Source organism: Bactrocera neohumeralis, chromosome 4 (assembly GCF_024586455.1).
Source record: "Bactrocera neohumeralis isolate Rockhampton chromosome 4, APGP_CSIRO_Bneo_wtdbg2-racon-allhic-juicebox.fasta_v2, whole genome shotgun sequence".
Lineage (NCBI taxonomy): Eukaryota > Metazoa > Arthropoda > Insecta > Diptera > Tephritidae > Bactrocera > Bactrocera neohumeralis.
Genome location: NC_065921.1, coordinates 13,386,511 through 13,410,760, shown reverse-complemented (window position 1 = coordinate 13,410,760; position 24,250 = coordinate 13,386,511). Strand labels below are relative to the sequence as shown.

General features: G+C 34.6%; 1 protein-coding gene across 1 annotated transcript in view; it reads left to right on the top strand.

Annotated features, from left to right (window-relative positions):
* The first annotated feature begins 1,231 nt into the window (after nt 1–1,231).
* LOC126756340 (kazrin) overlaps nt 1,232–24,250 on the top strand; it is a 156,984-nt gene continuing 133,965 nt past the window's right edge. The window contains 1 exon segment of the mRNA XM_050469322.1: nt 1,232–2,072. The gene's annotated coding sequence lies outside the window, so the exon portion shown is untranslated.

Below are 24,250 nucleotides of genomic sequence, written 5' to 3'. Positions count from 1 at the left end.
AATGATTTTGGTGGATATTTTGGATATGAAACGCGTTCTTGCTCGACTCGTCCCGATAAAGCTAAATTTTTTTTCAAAAAGAGTACCGTTAACAGGTCTCTTTGGATATGTTTGAACGTGCGAATTCCGATAACAGATTTTTTGATAGCATTATAGCTGCCGAAGAGACATGGAAATATAAGTTTCGCAAGTCAATAATTATCGGAACCCGAAACCAAAGAACCGTGCCAAAGTTGGAAAAATTATGCTTTTTTCGATGATCGTGGATTGATGCATGATGAATTTGTTCCGGAGGAAAAGACGGTCAATAAGGAGTTATATTTGGCCGTATTAAGGCGTTTGCATGAGAACAACTCGAAAATGGTCGGAATGGTGGAAGAACAATTCATAGATTTTGCAGGATGATAATGCACCATCGCTTCGAGAGACGATTGTGACAGAATTTAAAGTCAAAAGCGCAATGGTTACCATCGATCAACCGCCGTGTTCACCAGATTTGGCTCCGTGTGATCTTTTCTTGTTCCCCAAACTGAAATTGCCACACCGTGGAAGCCATTTTCAGTCGATCGAAGAGGTAAAACAAAATTCGCTAAAGAAGCTGAAGACCATCGCAAAAAGTGCTTATGAAAAGTGCTTCGAGGGCTGGAAAAACGTTTGGCAACTGGTGGGGTTTATTTTAAAGGCAACAAAATTAATATTGATGAATAATCAATATTTTATCTATAATTTCTGGGACAAGAATAATTAACTCTAAGCATGACTTAAAACATGTTTTTTAATTATTTAATAACTTTTTTATAAAAAATGCATCTAATTTAAAATAAAATTTTTGTTTTTGAAAAATGTTTCAAAACACGCTTCCATTTTATGCAATTTTTCCATGAATCGTATAATCCACCCTTTGCTTACCAACCACCCTCTTTATAACCACCACACCTGCTATTGTTTTCTTGGCAATTTACGCTCCCAATGTCATTCACTCTCTCTCTCTGTCTCACTGTTACTCTCCACATACTGTGTATGCTTTCAGTGCTTCGAAACCTAGCTTAATGTCTCAGCTTCTCTCTCTTTCTCTGTCGGCTTCTCTCTCTCTCTATTTTGATGACGTCAAAGTTTCGTTTTATGCACGACATCTTCGTTATTTTCGTCGCCTCGCACTTCATACAAAAGCTTAAATGCCAAGGACTCTGTTTGCTATTAGACGAAATTATCCTTAGTGCTTCGCCGGATATTCACAAAGAGAGTCGCTTGAGCCGGAATATATTGCGCGTACTTTAGCATATAAATATACATATATATATTGATAGATATATGTATAGGTAACAATAAACAAACGAACAGATATTTGTGCATTATTTTTTCGAAGCAAAATTATTTACAACTGTCGACAATGTAAACAACTACGAAATATTTTGCTTGGTGTTTAGTGAAAAGTGCTGTGTTTAGGAAAAACGAAATTAATATGAAGTGAATAGTGGAAAGAAAGAGTTTTAGAAACTTCGAAGAAATATAAATTAGTAAGAAGAGTGAAAAAAATTATTTTGCGATTTTTGAAAATTTTCTGCATTTGTGAGACCTTGATGCGTCACTGCTATTTTAGAGCTTCTCTATGAGATGAAATGTGTTTTCTCGGACATTAAACGGTAGTCGTAACTGTTGATTCTGGAAATTATGCTTTCAAGGCAAACTTAAACCGTTAGCTCGGTTGCGGGTGTGAGTTCTGTTATTTTCATTTTAGTATTTTTTTTCTGTTTAATGTGACTTCCAAATTCATATAAAGCCAAAGTGTGCTGAATGCTATAAAAACAAACGAAATAAAGCAAAATTCAGTGAAATCAAAACCAATATTAATTTGATCAGCCTGCATGTGACTGTGTGTGTGAAGCGTTAGAAAAGCGGGCGCACGCAAAGAGCGCCAGGCATTCGCCCACTCAATGCAAAAATCTACAAAACTCAAAGCAGGAAATAAAAGCGTGTGCAAATAAACAGCACAGCGATCCACCAAGGACTGCTATGCGGGGTGGTGTTATACGGTGCGAGTGTGCGGTGCACAGCGACGCCACCGAAAGAATGTAAGCAAATCAAATAATCGTGACTGCGTTCACGGTCGCTGCTATTTGTGTTTAGACGTACATTTGTGTATAAACATATATTTGTATATGTAGCGTTGTGTATTTACATGTATATGTGTGTGCATACGTATTTATATACTTCTATGTATGTGTATATTTTCTAAGTATGTATTTCTTTATACACGTTCTGCTGTTTATTTCGTATTTCATTCACGTTTTTTCACAATTGGTGTGTGCTCCATATCTAATAGCGTTGCTGTGTGCGCCGTAAAGCATGCTACGCCACGCTCTACTAAGCAACCACGCGCCGTATTTACCTACAAATATTTGTTCTTTCTACTCAATCGCTCAGCGCATGAAATTTATGCAATTTCTTCGTATTATTTATATTGTCTATGCCACAGCTTCGCCTGCGTCGTGCGCTGGAGTGGCTCCGTAGTCACTTGACACTTTAAGGCAACGGATTACTGATTGGAATTTCCATTTTTCACATTCGCCGTTCGCTCATTCATCGCTTTTTCGCCTGCCATTGCTATGCAGCTTGTGTTGTTGTGCGTAGAAATTACGCATTTTGCAGCACTCTTCAGTTCTTACCTCGATTTGTGTGTGTGTATGTATGTATGTGTATCTCTGTTTTTTATTGGTTCTCATTTGGGGCTTTTATTAGTCTTACTGGAATGTTAATGTGGTCTTTGGTCAGTGGATTTCTGCTTACTGCCAACTGCGGCTGCTGCGTTTGCCATTTGCCATTTAATTAAGGCGAAATTTTGCATTTTATTGGCGTAAGGGTCATTTGGCATGGGTGTAGATTTTTAATTCAAAGGTTTAATTTCTCGATTTTATGCAATCAGTTTTAATTTAAAGCTAAAATAGGTGTTACGCGGGGTGTCTTGAGTTGTGAATGAGATATCTTTAATTTCCATTTATATTTTTGCCAAAAGTATGCTTCTTCAAAAGTTATAGTTATGTATTGAATAGACCAAGTGAATAGGAAATATAGTGATGGAGTCCGATAAGTGATGGAGTTGATTACAACGAGGTCTACTTTTATTAAGAAAGCAAAATATTTAGTTCTATGACAAATGGATGACAGCGTTTTAATGGGTAAAAAATTAGTACTAGCTCTCTTGGGGTCAGTGAGTTTGATTTGAGGCATTCTTAGGTTCACGGAGTATAAAATGCACTTGATAGTATATCCTAAAACCTTCAGAAAAATATGCTTTCGACAGTAATAAGTTTGTATGATACTGAAGACAGATTTAGATCGTAATTGCTCTTAAAAAATATGATCTTTGAAAAAGGCGGTCTCATCGTGTTTTCCTTTCGTTGAGTTTCATTTTCAGCTTCGACTGAATTTGGAGACGATATATCTCTCGCTATATAAATTCGATATTATTTCTTCTTACTTTGTTCGGATTTACTCCAACGTGAGCAGATAGGCAGTTTCAGGTCTTAAAGACTCGGAAGGAGTCAAACGATTTAAAAGCGGCAGTCCAATAATAAAAAAATATATATATAATCAGTCCACATATCCCGAAAACGTTTGTCAGTTTAAGCCAACCAGTCAGATGTTCTTGCTGTTGTTGTTGCAACAGATATCATTCTTTAAGCAATTTCGAGGAATTGTGCCGACGGTTCTCAGCTGGATAAAAATTCAGGTCCGTTCCGGTTACTTAGACAGTCGTGGGAGCGGCTTGTTGGCTTGGAGTAGAATTTTATTGTGTTCAATTCCAAATAATGCCAATACAAAGAGCAGACTACGGGCTATCCTTGAACCTTATATGGACTAGGATCTGCACTAATGTCATGTGTCATAACATAAGGCTCCCTATTATTGGTATATGGTTCTGCATTATTAGAAATTATCAATAAATATTGGGTAGTCAAAAAAATTTTTTCGTAGTTCTAATCAAACTTCAGCTTATTTTTTTATGTTTATAATGAACTTTACTTAACCAAATATATACCATTGTGCCATTTTTTTGCTGGAGACATTATTCCATTAATTTAAAACTGGTTTCTCGGCGAAAGACTGCGACATGTAATTTTCACAGGCTTCTCTTGAAGCCAACTTTACTTCATTAAGGAAGTTTTGCATTGACCGAAACAAATGGTCGCCCGATGGTGAAGGGTCAGGGCTACATGGTGGATGCATCAAAACTTCCCAGCCAAACTCTCCCAGTTTTTGTCGAGTCATCAAAAATGTGTGCGGTCTAGCGTTGTCCTGATGGAAGACGAAGCCCCTTCCATTTGATTAATTCAGGTCGTTTTTTTCGATTGCTTCCTTCAATATCATCAGTTGTTGACACTTAAAAGTAGAATCAAGGATGATTCCTTTCCAATCCAACCTAACACTCAGCATAACCTTTCGAGGCGTCAGTCCTGCCTTTGCGACTATTTGTTGAGCTTTACCACGCTTAGACCATGATATTTTTCGCACATTATTGTCGTATTTGATCCACTTTTCCTCTCCTGTTACTATTCGCGTCAGAAATAGTTTAATTTTATTTCGTTTCAGCAACGAATCGCAGATGTTAATTCGGTCCATTAAACTTTTCAAAAACAATTCATGTGGTACCCAGACAACCAGCTTTTTTTGTAGCAAGCATTTTTTAAATGGTTTAAAATTTATGCGTGGATTAAGTTCCTTCGCGATGTCATGGCTGCTTATGTGTCGGTCCTGGTCAATCTTTTCCATAATTTCATCGAGTTTTTCATGACAGCGCGACCAAAGCGAGGTGCATCTTTCACATCAAAATTTCCAGAAGGGAAGCGAGCGAGCCATTGTTGTGCTACACGAACTGGTACAGCACCGTCTCCGTAAACTTCACAAATTTCATTGGTGGCTTGCGTGGCATTCTTTCCTTTTTTATACACTTCCAACACTACATGGTATGACACAATGTGAGTGATAGCACTGGAGTTATACGACTGCAGCGACATCTACTGACAAAATACGAAATTACTTTTTCGTCTACCCATTGTAAGTACCGGATTACTCCGAAATATAAGCAATGAAGTGCTGCCTGCAGAATTAATAATTTGTCTTAATTAAGACAGCCAAACACGGGCTCAATCTCATTTCAAAACCATTATCCAAAAACTAGTTTACTTCATTGAAAAATATAATTGTCGAAATAAAATTTACCGCGCAAAATTAATTTTAAATTTTTTCTCTAAAGCATGTGCTCAATTGACAGCAAATAAAAGTGTAAAAGTTGGCTTATTTTCACTTCAATTGAAAAAGAAATTTTAATTTTCAACTCAAAGTGCTAAATTATAAAAGCATATATACATATATATAATATATGTATATATATATATATACTCAACTTTTTCTCACACTACCCGAAACTAACAGTCAGTCGGCGCATCGTCTCTATCAACTTAATTGTCATTTGAATCGTCACTCATGCTGTCAGTTTGACAAACTCTCTTTCACAAACCAAACGATCAACTGGCAATATTTGAATATTTCTGCTGCCTGCCAGCTGTCATCAGCGTCATCGCTGCCAGCCAACATAACTGCATTTTAATTACTTACTATGAAATTTCACATTAAATGCAGACACTCGGCGCCATCGGCAATCACAATTCCATCATCATCTGCAACAGTTTACCGCGCTCGCCTGTGGTTTGTGTAAATGCGCCTTTGGCGGCAATAAAATGCAGAAGTTCATTCATTTTTTCCCATTTCTTGTTAGCTTGCGCTCCTCTTTTCTCTCTGTTGACTGGTTTGACTTTCATATTTTTATTGCGCCAAATTATGAACAAATTGAAATATCATTAGTCTAATTAGTTTGCATGCTTCGGTGGCAGAAAAGAAACCATGTTTTCCTTTTTTGTAGTAATTAATTCGTATGATATTAATGTAATCGATAAATGAATGGGAAGGTGAGAAGAAAAGTGTGGATTTGTTTACTTTTATTTGCCAAAGCGTAATAGGCACAAACAATAGACGATTTCATTATTATGGCTGTGCTAGGTGTGTGTCTCTGCTAAATTTGTACATTGCCTACATTTAGGCTGATTTGTTAAATTTAGCAAGTGCGCAATAAAACGTTTTAATGTAAGATGACAAATTTAACTAAACCGTACAATATTAATCTAAAGTTGTTTAATACTGCCATTTTTGTGATAATATTACTTAATATCAAAGCAATATTTTAATCACTTAAGAGAAAACATGATATCGTCTAAAAGCCGATAGCTCAATTCCGCCAACACGCAAGGAAAAATAAACTTCCAGCTTTCAAGCCGTAAAACAAAAGGGTCAGCGCAGCCACAAGCGCATGCCGAAGTATCGTTCGAGTGAAATTAAAACCACAAAAACAATTTCAGAAAACTTTCTCGCACAACAAAGTCAAAGTTAAGCGCAACCGAACTTTATAGCACCAATTTGCGCTTTCGAAATAATTGGAAAATAGTTTTTCGCGAGTTGTGTGAAATTCGACACTTGCCTACATTTAGGCGCCAAAGGCATAAGCAAAATGCTTTACTGTTTTGATGTGCATATCAAAAGCAATATTATAAGAGGCTTGACCCAAATAAAATAGAAGAAAAGTACAGATAGACTGAAAACTATGAAAATTACGAAACATTTGAAACGGTCTTGCTTTTGAAATGAACATACAATCGATGTTTCAAATAAGTTGCTGTTAGTTCGGTGCTGCTTCAAATTTAATTTATTCTTTTTTCACACAACTTTTCATAAAATTTAATAATTATATTTTATTAAAAAACGCAGTTTAGTATTTAACGATTTGTAGGCTTTCTATAGGACTATAAACGCAACTATCGGTCGAGAGTTTCATTTCGATGTCCCGCAAGTGGCACATACGCTATAAAACTTTTAATTGATGAACTTCATCAGGAGCACAGGTTAGTTCAGAGAGGACATTGTAGAGCGTGGGTTTCGGTGGTTTCAGAGTGGGCTTTCTAAAGGCCTAAACCCAAGGCCTACCCATCTTTCTATCTACGTTGTGCAAACATAGATTGCTTTCGCATGAAAAGTAGATTTGCTAGCGCTCAGATTCGTCAAAGGAGGTCGGTGTCTACAAGTATGAGGGAGAGATACTTCCAGTTCGGTTTTATGAAAATAATGGCAATGATTTTCAAGTACAGGATGAGATGACAAAACTTAATATAGGCTAACAGAAGTGCAATAGATAAAACTGACATTTGAAGTATATATGGTCACCTAAAATGCAAAAAGCGTAACATCACTTTTCATAAGTTTATGGACGAAGGAAAAACGACATAATAGAAACCACTCATATTGAAACAAAATTTGAGTTTTGGTTATAAAATAGTTATATATTGGTTATATCTGACAGTGCAAGCTGAAAATTCTATGCTACATTCTTGTATGTAATATGATGTACTTAATCGTAAACTCAATTGCAATTTTTTTGATGATACCTGTTTTGAATTTTAGGTGACGAAATGTAAGTTTAAGTTTTATTTTCTTATTTAGAGGTCTCCTTAAGAGCACTTTGCGTCAGATGTTGTCAACACATATTCCGATAATATTTAGAGATGGGGCATGTATATACTTATTGCAGAATATTGTCTATTTTCCAATTAAAACCTTAAGGTTACGCGCTTATCGTGTTAAGAATATACTATTCTGACTACAGACTGGACGTCTAGTTTCGTTTTTATAGCTCAAAAGCTATAACTCCAGTTCGTTAGAGAAACGATGTTAAACCTGGCATGCGGAAAGATTTGTGTAGATGGAGAGCCTTAATATACATCAAGCCATATATTTGTAGTTAGACTTAACCTTCAAATAACACGTAGGCATATTCCATAGCGTTTGGACGAATTTTGTTCTTATTTATAACACTTTGAATAATTGAGCATCACCACTTTGTTAATAAATGAATTGAATAATTATAGTTTAGTAATAGTTAGTGTTAATGAAATATCCCTTTTTTAGGCAGAAAATTTCTGATGATCTTAATGTGATTTTCTAATTTAATGTAATTTCTGATGTGCTTAATCCAATTTTCCCTACACTTGGATGACCTTTAGTGCCTTCAGCGAATTTTAGTTCTTTCGATTTCGGATCATATCTGCAGCGAACAATCGCTATATTGTTGGGCAGCGTCGACGTTATAAAAGGTGCATTACAAAGTAAGCAGGACTTAAAAAAAAACATAAAAAATGTTTTTTTCGGCAAAACCAATTTATTTTATTCAAAATAGTATCTTTCTGCTGCAATACAGCTTTTTGCACGGTCCAAAAGCATGTCGAACCATTATGGCCGCCAGTATGCCGGTGCAAGTCTTTTGAATGGCTTCTACGTCTGCATAACGTTTTCCTTTCATGGGCAAATACATTATTCCGAAAAGGAAGAACTCGCACGGTGCCATATCAGGTGAATACGAGGAGTGGTTAATGGTTAGTTTCGATGGAATTTCCGGTGATCACGGATTTTGATTGGCCTACATCTTGATCGTCGTTTATGTCCCCACGATCACTTTAAAAACGTTGAAACCACTCGTGCACTCTGCTACGGGATAGGCGATCATCGCCATAAACTTGTTTCATCAATTGAAACGTTTCGGTAAAAGTTTTACCAAATTTTAAAACAAAATCTAATGTTGAATCTTTGTTCGAAGCACATTTTCGCACCGATAACACAAACATACTGACACTTGAAATGCAATAACTTCACTTCCAATCAATGAAATGTCACAAAATTCTCACAGGGCAACCAATTAAGAGGGCAGATTCTAACGCACCATTCGATATATAGATGGCGCCACAAGGGGGCACTAGATTCAAAAATTCCTGTTTTCTTTGGAACGCTCCTTGTATTCTTAAACTCATCTCTCGTCACCAGTAATGATGCTTTTGATGAATTTATTGTCAAGTATCTGTTTTACCATGTCGGTTTTGAAAAATACTCAGATATTTTCTACGAATCTAGCGTTGACATGCATCATAACCAAAACTTTAACCGAAATGTGTTCATTTGTTCCATAATAGATGCCGAGATACTCTGCTTTTCTTTAGTGCCCACACGTCGATTTCAAGCACTGTTTTTTTAGTTTGTTTGATGTTATCGTCAATAACAGAGGTGTTTGAACACCTCGCATGAGGCAAGCTTTCGCTAACTTCATGAACTTCACTGAATACATGTCTCACATTGGAAGCACCAAATTTCAAGAAAACTCGTTGCTAATTTTTTTCCTTAAAAAATTTTCAAACTTTTGTATAAGCAAAAAGTCGCCGAATAGAAAATAATTGAAATGTGAAGATCAAATATCACAGAAACATTAGAAAAATTGTATCAGTCTATGAAAATTGTACCATTTGGTTTGACGGCGCAACGGACTGTTTTGTCCGAGTCATATTTGATCACATGGTATATTTGGGCATGAGTTAGCAATGATTTTATTCGGCAATCTTTATAAGATTAACACTAGCAATAGCGACCATACGATACCATTATGGAAAAGTTTGGGCGAGGAGATCGTGAAAATTTAAAGAAGAAGAAAATGATGCTTTGTTAAGACAATTCTGCAGCGTGTCACAGCTGAATCAATTAAAATGTTGACAGATATTGGGTACTATTGCCACATAAGTCAGTAATGCGAGTACTGGAGCTTTAAATTATGGGAATCGACCGAAAATATTAATTACGTTGAAATTATATTGCGTCATCTCCAAAACAACTGACCTAACTGTTTTAATTATCTTGCTTAAACTCCAAATCACACTGTCAAATCGGTGATCCTCAAAGTGTCTGTTTCTATGGTATGTAATTTCTCTTATTAGGCAACTTTGAACATACTTTTGCTTCTAAAAAATCGTCTCTCTCTCCTCACAGCCTTCTGGATACCCACAATTTGCACTTCCACCGCGCACACGTGTTCGCCGCCCACCTGGTGTCTGACATTTTCGTAATGAAAATGTTTTTCCAATTTTCATTTAGTGCACGACATCTTATTAAAATTTCACTATTACATAAAACACAAACGAAGCAACAACCAACAGTCGAAGAAAACAGTAGAATGCGAAATAAGTTGAGAAAGGCAAACTTAACAGGGAAAAAACAAAAACAAAAAAAGGTGAGATGAAACGTGCAAACCCAGTTGTGATTAACACTTCTATATGGAGGCAAAGGACTCACTGCCGAGAAATGAATATAATTGTGTGTCATTCAAGCGCTTACAGACAACCAAAAACAACAACAACATGCATGTTAAAGAAAAAATTATATTAAAACAAAAGTAAAAGTAAATGAGAAATATTGCGCACGTCGCCATAATGCAATAACCTCATAAATAACAGCGAAGTTGTCGTGCACGCACGCATACACGCATTTGTGAATTTATAATGAAATGAAAACACACATTAAAGCGTGCACACACGCACACAGACGCACAGACGCACCATGCAAACATGCAAGCATTCGCACACCTTTACGACTCTTCACACATATTTAAATATTTATTACGCGCCACACACACATGCACAGCGTACGCGTGTTAAGCGCCAGCAGTGCGTATACGTAACCTGCATAATATACTGCTATCTGCGAGCATGCTTGCAACATGCGCTGAAATTATGGCCTACTTTGAATACTCGTCGCGCACACTTTTCTTGCTTTATGGCCAAGCCACATGCTGCATATGATTTCTTTTTAGCGCTTGTTGTTGTTGTTGTTGTGCTTATTGCTGTCATTGCCTTTTGTTTTTACTAAATTCCTTTATTTTCGCCTCTTTACGCGACATTTTGGTGGCAATTTTTTTTTACGATATATTTCGCTATGCTAACAGCGGAAAGCCAAACACAAATAGGGTAGCAAAGCAAATACAACAATAACGAGAACCGGAATGAACGCGCATAAAAGTGAAATGCAACAAAATGTTGACTACATTAAAAATTCACAAAACGTCACAGACCGTTGCGTCGACATTCGGGCGCATAAATATTGATACATTTAAATAATAGGGTGGGTCTTAAGTAATTTTTAGTGCGAATTAAGGTACTTTTTTGTTAAATCATTGCGTTTGCAAAGAGCTTGTAATGTTTTTTTTTTATTATATATGAAATAAAAAATATTTTTTTTTCGAAAAACTTTTAAAATTAATATTCTAATATTGAAATATTAATGCTTATTTTCGAATTTAAGTAAAAAGCCAACATTTCCATTTTTTTAGTAAGTCGTATTATAATAATTTGAAAATAAGTTTTGTTTGCTGAAATAATATCAGCTAAAGTTAAAGTAATTTTTTTTTAGCAATTTCTCAATATTTTCTATTTTGTAAGTTATAAAATTTGTGTATTTTTTTGTGATCATAAAAAGAAACAGCAACATTATGAAGATTTCTTGGTTTTATATACAACATGTTTGTATATTAGGGTGCCGTTTTTGCCTAAGTTCATAATTTTTTGCAAACGCCCTCTGAAGGGAATATCCAAAGCAAACAAATTTGTTATTTTCAATTTAAATCGCGCCTAAACCTTCTCAATTTTTCTATATAGCTTACATAGGATTATTTGATATTTTGAAATAACTTTTTATGGCCAAAGCAAATAAGTGGACGACTTAAAAAAGTGATATTCAACTCGGCAAAAAAAGTTTTAATAAATTTTTCAATAAAAACTATCATTTAAAAGTTATAACCAGTTAAAATTACACATTAAATGTATTCATATAGTACAACATGTCGTATGAGCAACATAGAGCATACATATACATATGTATAAAAATATGTATACATGTATGTATAAATTACTTGTGTGAATGCTCAATACATTTGATATCAAACTTTTAGAGCGTATAACTCTTAAAGGAATGTTTTTATGGAAAATAAATAAGAATCTTTATGTAGAAGAGAAAATTTTGTACTAGAATATCATTTCAACGTTTTTGACATGTTTAATGCCATATGTCATAAAATTTCCGGTAAAATACATCGGAAAAGAAACAAAATTCTGGCAAAGCCTCATTGCGTTAGATACTTGTTTTTAGGACAAAAATTTAAACTCAGTTGGTGTTTTTAATAACGTAATTAACTTGGGCAATAAAGGACACCCTAATGTATGTATATTTAATTATAGAAAATTTTGCTTTAATTTAAGCTGACCATGTTTTTGCTTCATTCACAATTTTTGGCTATTTTAAGCATTCCACATCGGCGTTTGTTTGGCATTCCGCATCGCATGTTTTCACGCATATTCCCTGGAGATATGGCTGCCGATTAGCATGCGATGTGACACTTTTTTATTGGCTTGGGAGCAATTGAAATGTCATATGCGATAACGTAGGTCACTTACAAAAAAAAAATAAAATCATTGCAAAAGTAATTTGGACACATTTTTGGGGCATAATATTTTATTAAATAACTAGGCATTTAAAATTCTCGACTTAAAAATTTATTACGACAAAACCGGACACAAAATTTTACAATTTATGTACAACTTTTCATACCTTTGGGAAATTTTTTATTTAAATTTTAAAGGTTTTATTATTTGCATTATATTTTATAGCATTACTTTAACTTAAGCTTGCATTTAATAGCATTAAACTTCTAAATAAACTGCTTTTTCTACTGCGTAAGCCTGTGTATTAGTGTGAGTACTTATGCATTGACCGATATTCATGCTAGCAACATCATTTATACTCGTTACGGCAAGTTAAGCGCGCACCGCAAGCCAAAAAGCCGAATAAAAAGTCGACTTACATTGCTTTTTTGACACATTACTACCACAAACGAACATACAAATACACATATAAGTTGGCAAAATTATTGCACGGAACGAAATAAATCTTCTACGCGCACGCACACAAGCAACGTAAACATAAGCGATGGGAAGTAACAAGGCGTTGCTTATGCACAGGCTAGCGCTAGAAAAATATAAATGAATAAGTGTATATAAAAATTCGTACATATACATATACATATATTATAAAAATTATATAAAAGTGCCATTGCGTTTACGCTCGAAAAAAATAGAGAAGTCAACAAAGTGCCCTAAAAGTCATTGGCCCCGCAAATAAAGCTAAACATGTATGCATTTGCCTATAAAAATGAAAATAAAAATAAAATTTTAGCATAAATATGTGCAGAGATTGCCTATAAAGCTGCACTTGCCAACTCGCAAATGCTCGCATAAAAACTCCAAATGAAAGTGCGACTTGCTTCGCTGAAATCTTCTTATAATGCCTAAAATATATATTTATATGCAAATGTAAATGTGCCTGCATGGGTGCGTGTGTGTGCCAGCACTCATATTTCACATTACAAATATGAAGTCGTATATTTTTTCCCCTCATGCACTTCGTACTTAGAGCTGCTTCTCTTCTGCGCGTTCGCGTTCGCATTCAAAAATTCATTGCAAGCTGCTCAGCGGGGCGTATACGCAATAATAATTGTAATAATGATAATAAAAGTCACACACACACACACATGCATATATATATATATGAGAGTGTGTGTGTATGTGTTTTGTTGTTGCTGGTTTTGAATGAAAATATTTGCTGCACGCACTCACACTTGCACAACACAGAGGTTAAGCTCTGTGTGTGTGATATTTGGAGAGGTAGTTGGGGGACTTCGTGTGCACAAAGGTTGAGGGGTGGATTTATGAGTTGCCAACGCTGGTTGTGTACGTAGATTTCTTTTTGCTTTTTCTTTTCTTTTTGTGTACTTGTCACACTGAAGTTGTATCTATGCAGCTACAGCGCTCAAAGTACGATTTTGAGTGTGTGTGTGTGTGCTTGTGTTTCCTTGTTGCGGTTTCGGTATGCATTCACCGCCGATGTTGTTGACAGTTTGTAGTGCTCTTGACTTGCAATAAAAATACTTTACTGTTAATTTTATCGTTGTACATATGTAAGTTGCGGAATTAGGTTATACAAGTACCTCAATGCTTCCATTCATGTAAGTGTGTGTGAAAGAACTCCTTAAGATATGTTCAACACCATTACTTATTTGTACAACTAATATAACACATGCAAATTTTCGCTCACACACACACATGTGCATGCGCTTATTTAGGTGTATTCATTGCTCTGTGCAGCTTTGCTTACACTTGCCAAGTTATTAGTCGAGTGAAGTGGTGAAATGAGTACAGAAGTTAAGTAGTAAAGTTTGTTTGACATGTGAGAAGTATGCAGCACTTTAGAAAAGCTGAGAAGTTTTTCCTTTCAAACTACGCGAGCATATTTATGTAGGCGAAACAAAAGGCTATATTTATCACACTTCAATATTTGTAATACTTTCCATTTATACATTTCTCTTTGTATGTCATGCGGTCTGTCTCAAGAGCTCAATGCAGCGTCTGTAAGTTAGCTAATTAGTATGATTTTATAAAACACCTAGAATGTAATAGAAGTTTACTTTTAGAACTTTTGCTTTTATTTTTGTTTATAAAGTCATTTAATTAACTATCTTTTCTAGCAAATTAATTATTTTCCTAATTTAATATATAATAGTATAACAAAATTATCGAAAACTAAAAAAAAATCGGAGAATATCGAAAAATTGTTTATCGAAAATTATCGATACTATTCGAAAATATTTGTTTTGACTAGAACAATTCTCATTTAGTAAATTATAGTATAATATAACAAAATAATCAAAAACTAAAAACAATTAACGCGGAATATCGAACAATTATTTATCGAAACTTATCGATATAATTCGAACTGACTGTTTTTGGCTAGAATAATTCTTAATTAGTACATTATAGTATAGTATAACAAAATAATCGAAAACTAAAAAGAAAATCGGAGAATATCGAAAAATTATCGATATTATTCGAAAATATTTGTTTTTGACTAGAATAGTTATCATTTAGTAAATTATAGTATAATATAACAAAATAATCAAAAACTAAAAACAATTAACGCGGAATATCGAACAATTATTTATCGATATAATTCGAACTGACTGTTTTTGGCTAGAATAATTCTTATTTAGTACATTATAGTATAATATAACAAAATAATCGAAAACTAAAAAGTAAATCGGAGAATATCGAAAAATTATTTATCGAAAATTATCGATATTATTCGAAAATATTTATTTTTGACTGGCATAGTTATCGTTTAGGAAATTATAGTATAATATAACAAAATAATCAAAAACTAGAACCAATCGAAACTTATCGATATAATTCGAACTGACTGTTTTTGGCTGGAATAATTCTTATTTAATACATTATAGTATAGTATAACAAAATAATCGAAAACTAAAAAAGTCGGAAAATATCGAAAAACTATTCATCGAAAATTATCAATATAGTTCGAATAATCTTGTTTTGGCTATTTTTTTTTAATCAAACATGATAAAAAGTTTTTTTTTATTAAGTTTTATCGGCAATGGCAGCATACTTTTAATATTTACCTTTTACGCAATGCAACTGTGGTTATTGTTTCATCGATACAACATATCTTTTCTAATTTTAACCACAACTCATTTTTCAAAATGAGCGAAAACTAAAAATAACAAAAATTTAAATTTTTTCAAAAAACCTTTAATAAGCTCAATATCGAAAATGATCGATAAATCGCTAAGAACTAAAATTGTGATCGAAAATTAACGCTAAGAATTAACAACATTATTGCATTACTTTTATGTAATTTCCGCACTAAAATTAGTATACATGTATCGAAAATTATCGATAAGTAATCAAGAACTAAAAGTATAGATTCGTCACCGAAAATTATCGATAACTAAGCTAAGAATTAACAATATTATTGCATTAGATTTTTGTAATTTGCGAACTAGAAATAGTATTTTAACTTTATATTCGACTCAAGACTAGTGAAGAGATGTCTAAACTCCTTATCTCTAGCATCAAGCTATTTTATGATTAGACTTGTTAGGCTGCCTGGGCACACAGGTATTTCGGGAAACTATAAGTCTGATAAACTTACCAGGACAAGTACTTTAGTCTCAATAAGTGAGAATGCGTAGGAGCTGCGTTGCATTGGAGCTTCCGACCAGAACAGCAATCGTTGGCCAACTATCAGCAGCTGTGTAGTCGCAAGGTCCTGCTTTCCCAGGTTTAATTGGAACAAGTCTAGCGTGCTCTTCGCTCCCAGCAGGATTCAGTTTCAATGATTGCAAGAGTTCTAACTGAACACTTTACGATCGCGATTCATGCCGTAAGATTGCACATCTGGAAGAAGATGAGATAGAATCATCAGAACACTCGAATGTCCCGCATTTGTTAGATGAAGGCAATAACTCGTCGCATCTTATATATAATATTTAGACATCCTGGGGAAATTATGCAAATAGAAATTAAACCACATTAGCAGATTTTTGATTATTTAGGGCGCTTTGCCAATAGCTAATATCGAAGCACAGAAATTTTTTTTGTCTGGATATTTATAGGACTGAATATTATAGTCTAACTTGACTTAACACTTTTCCAAGTTTCTAGACGTTTCTAAGCTTTATAAGTATAAAAAATTGGACTAATGATAGCCAGAACTCTTTTACTATTACCAGATCTTCAACTAGTTTTCAAATATAATTGTTGGTTTATTATGGGTCTGTTGTAGTGGAATATTAATGCCGTAATTTTCAGAGATGGATTGATTTTGTTATGATTCAGCAGCGACTTGTAGATGGAAATATAGTCCATGAGGTTTCTTGCTTTAACCATTTCTCCATTGATGTTCTGTTTGAGCCAGGCTTTGTTGAGGTGATTCCAAACGGTTTTCTATGCCATGTTCGAAATCGAAATTTTTAAAAACTGAGTGATATCTCATCCTCTAATGTGTTGAATGGGATTGTTCGCATAGACTTTACCCTATACATATCCCTACAGGAAAAAGTCTGACTGGAGGTCACGAGCATCAATTTCAGGCATCAAATAGTCGGTTATCATGACATTATTTTTGAAGAAATATGGTCCGATGTTTCCACTGCACCACAAACCACAGCAAACCATTCCTTTTTCTGAATGAAATGGCAGCTCTTGTATCTCTTCAGGTTGGTATTCGTCCCAAATGTGGCAGTTTGGTTTGTTAACATACCCATTAAGCAAGAAATAGGCCTCTTCATTGAACAAAATTTGGCTTGAAAATGTCGGATCTTCTTGGAACTTTTCAAGAGCCCATAGAGCGATGACGCTTGGGAAGGTCGAGCAGTCGAGAGTCGATGCAACTGCCGGTCAAAATCAAGGCAAAGTTCTTTTATACACTTTTATGCTATAAGAAATGGATAAATTATGATATAAGAAATGGAGCTATGAGGATATTATAGCGTCGCTACAGGCGAAATTAAAGTTTTTTGTTTCTATTAAAATCTTAAATGTGGCTGAAAATGTTCGGTAAACCAAGAGCAAATAACATTAAAAAAACAAACGCATTCAAAATCCTTTATTAAAATACTGTGCAGTAGTTATCACAAAGGCGCCACCATTAAAGAAATCGTCCATAATACATACACAGCGGAAGAATAAGCTTAATGAAATTAGGTTAATAGTGATTTTGTGTGCACTTACTGTTGACCCACTTCGATCGCTGAAATCTCTATTTCCTTTTCGACGTCTTTCCTTACATTTTGTGCACATAGTTGTTTTCACTTTTGTGCAACATTTTACTGCATCCTTTATACCAACGAACATTTCTACACTTGCCCCCAAGAGCCATTGCGCGCTACAAAATGCGAAGATATACAATATATACATACTTGTAAGTGCATAGAGATTCAGATGTTCTTTCGTTTTTTGCGAACTGAAAATATGTTATTGGCGCAATGCTCTTACCACCAGCAACGGCGCTACGTTGTATCTGCAGCAACCATGTCCTTTGTTGCTGCCACAACAGAGCGTCCGCACATTGCCTGCGCTGCGTTGCGTCATATTTCACCGATCAACATGAATTTTTAATACTCAAAACAAAGCGCTTAGAAAATGTGAAAATGTTCGCTCCTCACGAATCGTGAGCAATGAGGCGCGCAGCATGGCCGCTTCGAGCAATCGCGTAGCTAGGTAACCACGCACACCCACCATCCGCAACAGCGCTGAGTGTTGAGCGCGGCATCAACCGCTGTTGTTGCTACTTTCGTTGTTGTTGTTGGCGTGTCGCTGGCAAGTGCAGCAATTTTATTCAATTTAGACAATTCATTGTTTCACCTCCTTTTGTGTTGTTGTTGTTGTTGCAACTAAAAAATTCAATTGCGAATTGCTTGCGGCTAACGCGCTTACTAATGTTTGCGAAAATCGAAAAACAAAAACGTTGGAGAAAGAACAAAAAAGCAGAAGTAACAACAAAAGCTTCGGTGGCAGCGCAACATTTATTAGTTTAATAGCATTTCCACCGATTTGGCTGCAAGTGGCAAGCGGCGGCGAATAGGTGAAACGAAATTTCTGCGCCAAAGTTAAGCAAATGAATAAATGAAGCGTTTTTAATGGAACTTTTCAGCAGATAGCGCATAGCTTAACGCGGCAGCCGTTGCCAGCAGCACGTGCTAAGTTGCAGCACCGCTGCCATTTTCAGCAATCAGCACACGAAAATCTGCAAAATCTGATAAAAATAAATGAGTCAAGTTAAATTGGCAGGGCAAAGCTGCGGCGCTCGCTCCTGCTGCTGTCCTCCCTCTTGTTTCGCTCTTGCTGTTACTGACATTCAATGAAATGCATTGGTGGCGAGAGCGTGTGAACGTAACGGTTATATTTGTGTTTAGTTGGCAAAATGGTAATTATACTCGAATACGAAATGCATGTGTACCGTTGCGCGCACATACATACTGTACATACTACATGTGTGTGGGTGAAATGGTCGAAATTGCTGAGATTGGCTATTGAAGTGTTGTCAGTAATGATCATTAGGCACTTAATGACCCAAAGGCATATAGAGGCCATTATCGAAAGAAAACAGCTTTCGAGTTAAGTTGATAAGTTGAAAATGACATTGCTTAAGCGAACTTTTTCATATGTACATATGTTCACACACACTAAGGTTTCGGAGATAATAAAGCTGTAAAGCATTTGATTAAGAATTGGAATACGAGATACGCTTAAGTAGACGTTGAAGATAATTTGAATAATAAGATCAAAGGGAAATTGGAAGTTGTGGTTGATGGTAAGGATAATATAAAGGTTGAGGTTAGGTTTAAAGTTAAGTTTAAGGTTAAAGTTAAGGCTAATATTAATGTCAAATTTAATGGTTAGGTTACCGTTGAGGTTACGATTACTGTCGAGGTTATGGTTAATATTAAAAATAAGGTTAAGGTAAAAGTTGAGGTTAAGGTTAAGAATATGATTCAAGTTATGGTTACGCTCAAGGTTAAGTTTAAGGTTAAGGCTAAGTTTAAGATTAAGGTTAAGAATTGGTATACGAGATACGCTTAAGTAGGTGGCGAAGATAGTTTAAGAATAACGTCAAAGGGAAATAGGAAGTTAGGGTTGAAATTAAGGGTAATGTTAAGGTTAGGGTTAAGGTTAAGGTTAAGGGTAAGGAAAATATTAAGGTTTAGGTTAAAGTTTAAGGTTAAGGCTAAGGTTAGGGTTAAAGTTAAGGTTAAGGTTAAGACTAAGGTTAGGGTTAAAGTTAAGTTTAAGGTTAAGGTTAAGGTTAAGGTTAAGGTTAAGAATAAGGTTAAGGTTAAGATTTAGGTTTAGGTTAAGATTAAGGTTAAGTTCAATGTTATGGTTGATGTTAGTGTTAAGGTTAAGGTTAAGGTTAAGGTTAAGGTTAAGGTTAAGGTTAAGGTTAAGGTTAAGGTTAAGGTTAAGGTTAAGGTTAAGGTTAAGGTTAAGGTTAAGGTTAAGGTTAAGGTTAAGGTTAAGGTTAAGGTTAAGGTTAAGGTTAAGGTTAAGGTTAAGGTTAAGGTTAAGGTTAAGGTTAAGGTTAAGGTTAAGGTTAAGGTTAAGGTTAAGGTTAAAGTTACGGTGTACTGTGAAAGTTGAAGAGTACTAAGATTTTTTTCAGATGACGTTCGTTAAATGCAGAAGTAATCTAGAATGTCACTTCATAATTATATATGTTTGCATAACGTGTAACTTTTATTGCTTCATTCTTATTAAGACTGTGAATGGATATTTTGAGGAAGCGAAAAAATTCGGCTAAGTCTTGAAAAGTAGTTTTGCTCTTAAACTTAAAACCTTACTTAGCACTTCGTAAACTTAACATCTTTCTTCACTTATTTCTCTTTGTGGCATTATTTACTTACAACTACTGGGGAAAATGTTTGCTTTGATTCAGTATCTCTGAAACTTTAATTTTTAGTTTTCTATTTATTTATTTCTTCTCTATTTTGTACTGAATTTGTTGATCTGTGTTTAACTAACGGCACGTGCGTGCTTTTACCAGCATTAAAGAGGATCATTGAATATACGCACGTACGCACTTGCGCAACCTCCACCACCGCAATCACCACCTCCCAAACCAGTAAACATACACGTAAAATGCCAACAAATACATACAAAGAGAAACAGGGCACTTATGCAGGATTGCACTTAAAAGCGCATAAAACGTACAAAGACGATTTCAGAATGCACGCGAATGTATTTTCATATGCATGTATCGATGTGCGTTTGTACAGATATGTATATGTTTCCTCTAGCCATATGCTTCAATATTCATGTATACATACATATGTGAGATTAGTTTAGTAAGAGTGACAATGTACAGATTTGCTGAGTTTTGTAGATTTTATTGGCTAAAAAGCAAAGTGGTCTGCTTTGGCGCGGTATTGGTACAGGTGACGAATATTCATTTATGTGTGTCTCTTTGAAAAAAATTACAATTTGACATATGTATATCAATAATCCATCAACTCCTTTAAAAATACTATACATTGACGTTATTTGATCGGGTTAAAATTCCACTTCTTTCAAATGCGAGAGATTTGATTTTATGTTTGTATTTTTTGTTTGTTTTGAAATTACCAAAAATCACCTGTTTTAGGTCTTTATGAACTTTCTGGTAAAAAAGTTAAAGATTCATCAGTTTCAACTCTATTTACAAATATTAAAAAAAAAACAAAAAGTCTATAGTTTTGAGTTAAACTTTCGGGTGGAGATGCCACCTGTTTCAAAGTTTTATCTGACTAAAATTGTTAAGCAATTATAAATATTGATGTTAAAAATGAATTTAAGGTTAAGAGGCCTAAGGCTTGAAATATTTTGGCGAGGTGTTGCCACCTATTTACATTTTCTTGTTTAATTAAATGGAAACTGTACAATATGCATATAAAACTAAAAAGGTTTAAGAAGTCTCATAGCTGAAAATGTTTTGAAGGGGTGTTGCCAACCGTTTGCACTTCTCAAAATTTTTTAATTTAATTTTTTTTTAATTTAATAAAATAATATTTACTAACATGTAAGTTAAGCGGATTCATCACATTTTATTAATATATATAGATAATTTAGAACTAATACAGTTATTTTCTCAATAGTAACTTAAACATTTTTCAACAAGCCGTTTATATAGTTTGAAAAAATTTTTGGTAATATGTTTATTCTCGCAACCAGATAGGTAGTCGATATTTTGCCATTCAAAATCAGTTTCACGAATGATTTTAGGAAAGAACTCTTATGTTAAGGGGTTACATGGGTTTACTAGTTTTAAAAAATCGTTTTTTTATTGTTTTATTAAATAAAATACCTCTAGAATATTGTCCTTAATTTTCAGGTTGAACTCAGTAATCGTTTTGGAGATACAGCCTTGAGAACTTGTGCTCTCGAGGCTAGCTGGGCTAAGTGCGCGTGTTTAAACGCGTTTTTCTCGAAACTGTGTTTTTGAAGTCGGTTGGAAAGATTTTTCGAGAACTCCTCAACCGATCTTCACGAAAATTTGCACAGGTCTTTGAGATACAATTCTTAAACACTTGGATGAAGGATTTTTTTTTGATTATAGCAATTTAAAAAAAAAATGTTGCGAAATTTTCACTGAAATTTTAATTTTCTTGTAAAAAGGTCTGCCAAAAATCCAATTTTTTGGTTTTTTTCGTGTAAGCTCTAAATTAAGGTTTTATCTTGCCGAGGGTTTACCGGAAATGGTGTCGCAATTTGTTTTCAAAAGTTTTAGAATTTCTTTGTTAATAGTGTATGTTTGTACCAATAAAAAAACTTAATAAAAAATTTAATTATTTATATTAAAAAAAGTTTTACCCGAAGAAACCCAGGTAACCCCTTAATTGTAACGGGAAGGTCCTCCGCTTCACATTTTTAATTTTTTTGCTTATCATCAGCTAGAAAAATTCATAAGTCGCTTTCAACTGCTTAAAAAAATATCTCGTTGCATAGATTGTGTACAAAATTTAATGCTCTAAACAACCCTCTTGCAATTTTTCGTAAACCTGACGGTTTATAAGATATCAAAGGTTGCATTTTGAATATTTTACATTTTTATTATTTTTTAATTTAATTTGAATTTTATAACTCTGTACAAAGAATCATTTGAAATAGCAAAACTCACAGTTTCGTAGAAAATTCACTGCGAATAAATCATAATTTTTTTTTACCCACCCTAATGTATATATGGGCCTGCGTGGGTGTGCGCGATCTAGTAAAGTATACATATCTACACTCACATCATTATACATATCTGCATTTGTAGTGCGCATTGCGTTACGTGAAAGTTCCGCAAACGAGCTTGTCCCACATGTGAAATTGCATGACAGCCAGCTGATAAAGTTGGAAAAAAGCGAGTAGTAAATAAAAAATTGACAGCTGTCAGCGTTTGGGGAATGTTGCGCACAGCGTTGTCGCAATAAGGACGGCGGCGCGCATGTTTACAGCGCTTATATACATACATATATATTTGGTATGTAAATTTACCCATATACATAATACAACATACAAATCGAATGTGCAGTGATGTGACAGGAAATGGAATGTTTCCTCGTGGAAGGCAAAACTTGAAAGGGTAAGATTAACATGGCTGAGATATACAGACGCCTACGCTTTACGTGTACTTACATATACTCTACCTACATATCGCCATAAGTTTGTGTGCCACATTTTGTACATTACATACATATGTGCCAGTAGAGATTTATGTGTTTGACAGTCGCGTCGTATATTTCCATATTCAACAAATTGTGCAACAAAGTTATACACCGCTCGCCCCACAAACTACACACATATTACTTGCGCTCGCTATATGCACCTGCTACGCTGCTTGCACTGCACTCCTCCCCGAAATACATTGCTGCTTCCTGTTTTAATACCCTACGGCCCGCGCTGCCGTGCTCAACCAGCAGTTCGGCGCTTTCTTTGCAAAGTTCGCTGCAAACGCTGTCGGCGTCGTCAATTTTACTATGCTTGCTTCAGAGCTGTCGTTGATGTTCCGTTTTGTTTCTAGTTTTTGCCGAAAAGTCTTTGCAAATTTCCATGCAAATACATAAGTAATGAATATTCCTTACGATACGCCTTACTACCTTTACAGTTATATATACATATACATATATATATGTTATCGGTGCGTGTAGTCCAAGTTGCGCAAGAGTTTGTCATCGACGGATAAACTTTCAATATTATTCTATTTTTGCAAGTGCAAGAAGCTAATTTTATGAAAATGCTCAAAACTTTCGCTTATAATGGAGTTTAGAAGTGATAAAATTTCTGATTTGTCACACAGAAAGTTCTATGCAAATATACCTACATATAGTTAATTTAATAACATTTTTAGATAAACATAATATTTTGTTGAACTTTATAGATCATAAGTTTAGTAAGAAAGTGACAGTATTTTTAGGTTTTACAGAATTCATTTTGAGGCACATACTCGCACATGAGATTACATTAGTATAAACTTGTATTACAGCTGTGAGTTTTTGATATTGAAGAGAAAAAAATAAGTGATGTTAGGTCTTGAATTTATATAATATCTACATTAAAGGCACCTTATGACTATGACGTAATAATATCTGTGCAAAATGTAAAATTCTGAGAAACTCTGAGGTTAGGAGCTTTGATTAAATAATTTAAATAATGAAAATTTCTTTACATAGTATTCAAGTAATTTAAAGAGAAGGCAAACCACATAACCACAAGCACAAACACTATCAGTGGAACCATCGTGCTCCCTATGTAAACACAAGATGTCGCTTTATGTCTAATATTACTAAAAACTCTGTAATTCGAATTATTATTCTTACATTAAATTGGATATTATATTTTATTTTATCTATTATAACTGATCCGATTTAGGTCAAATACAAAATCACAAAACAAGTGGTTCGATGCGA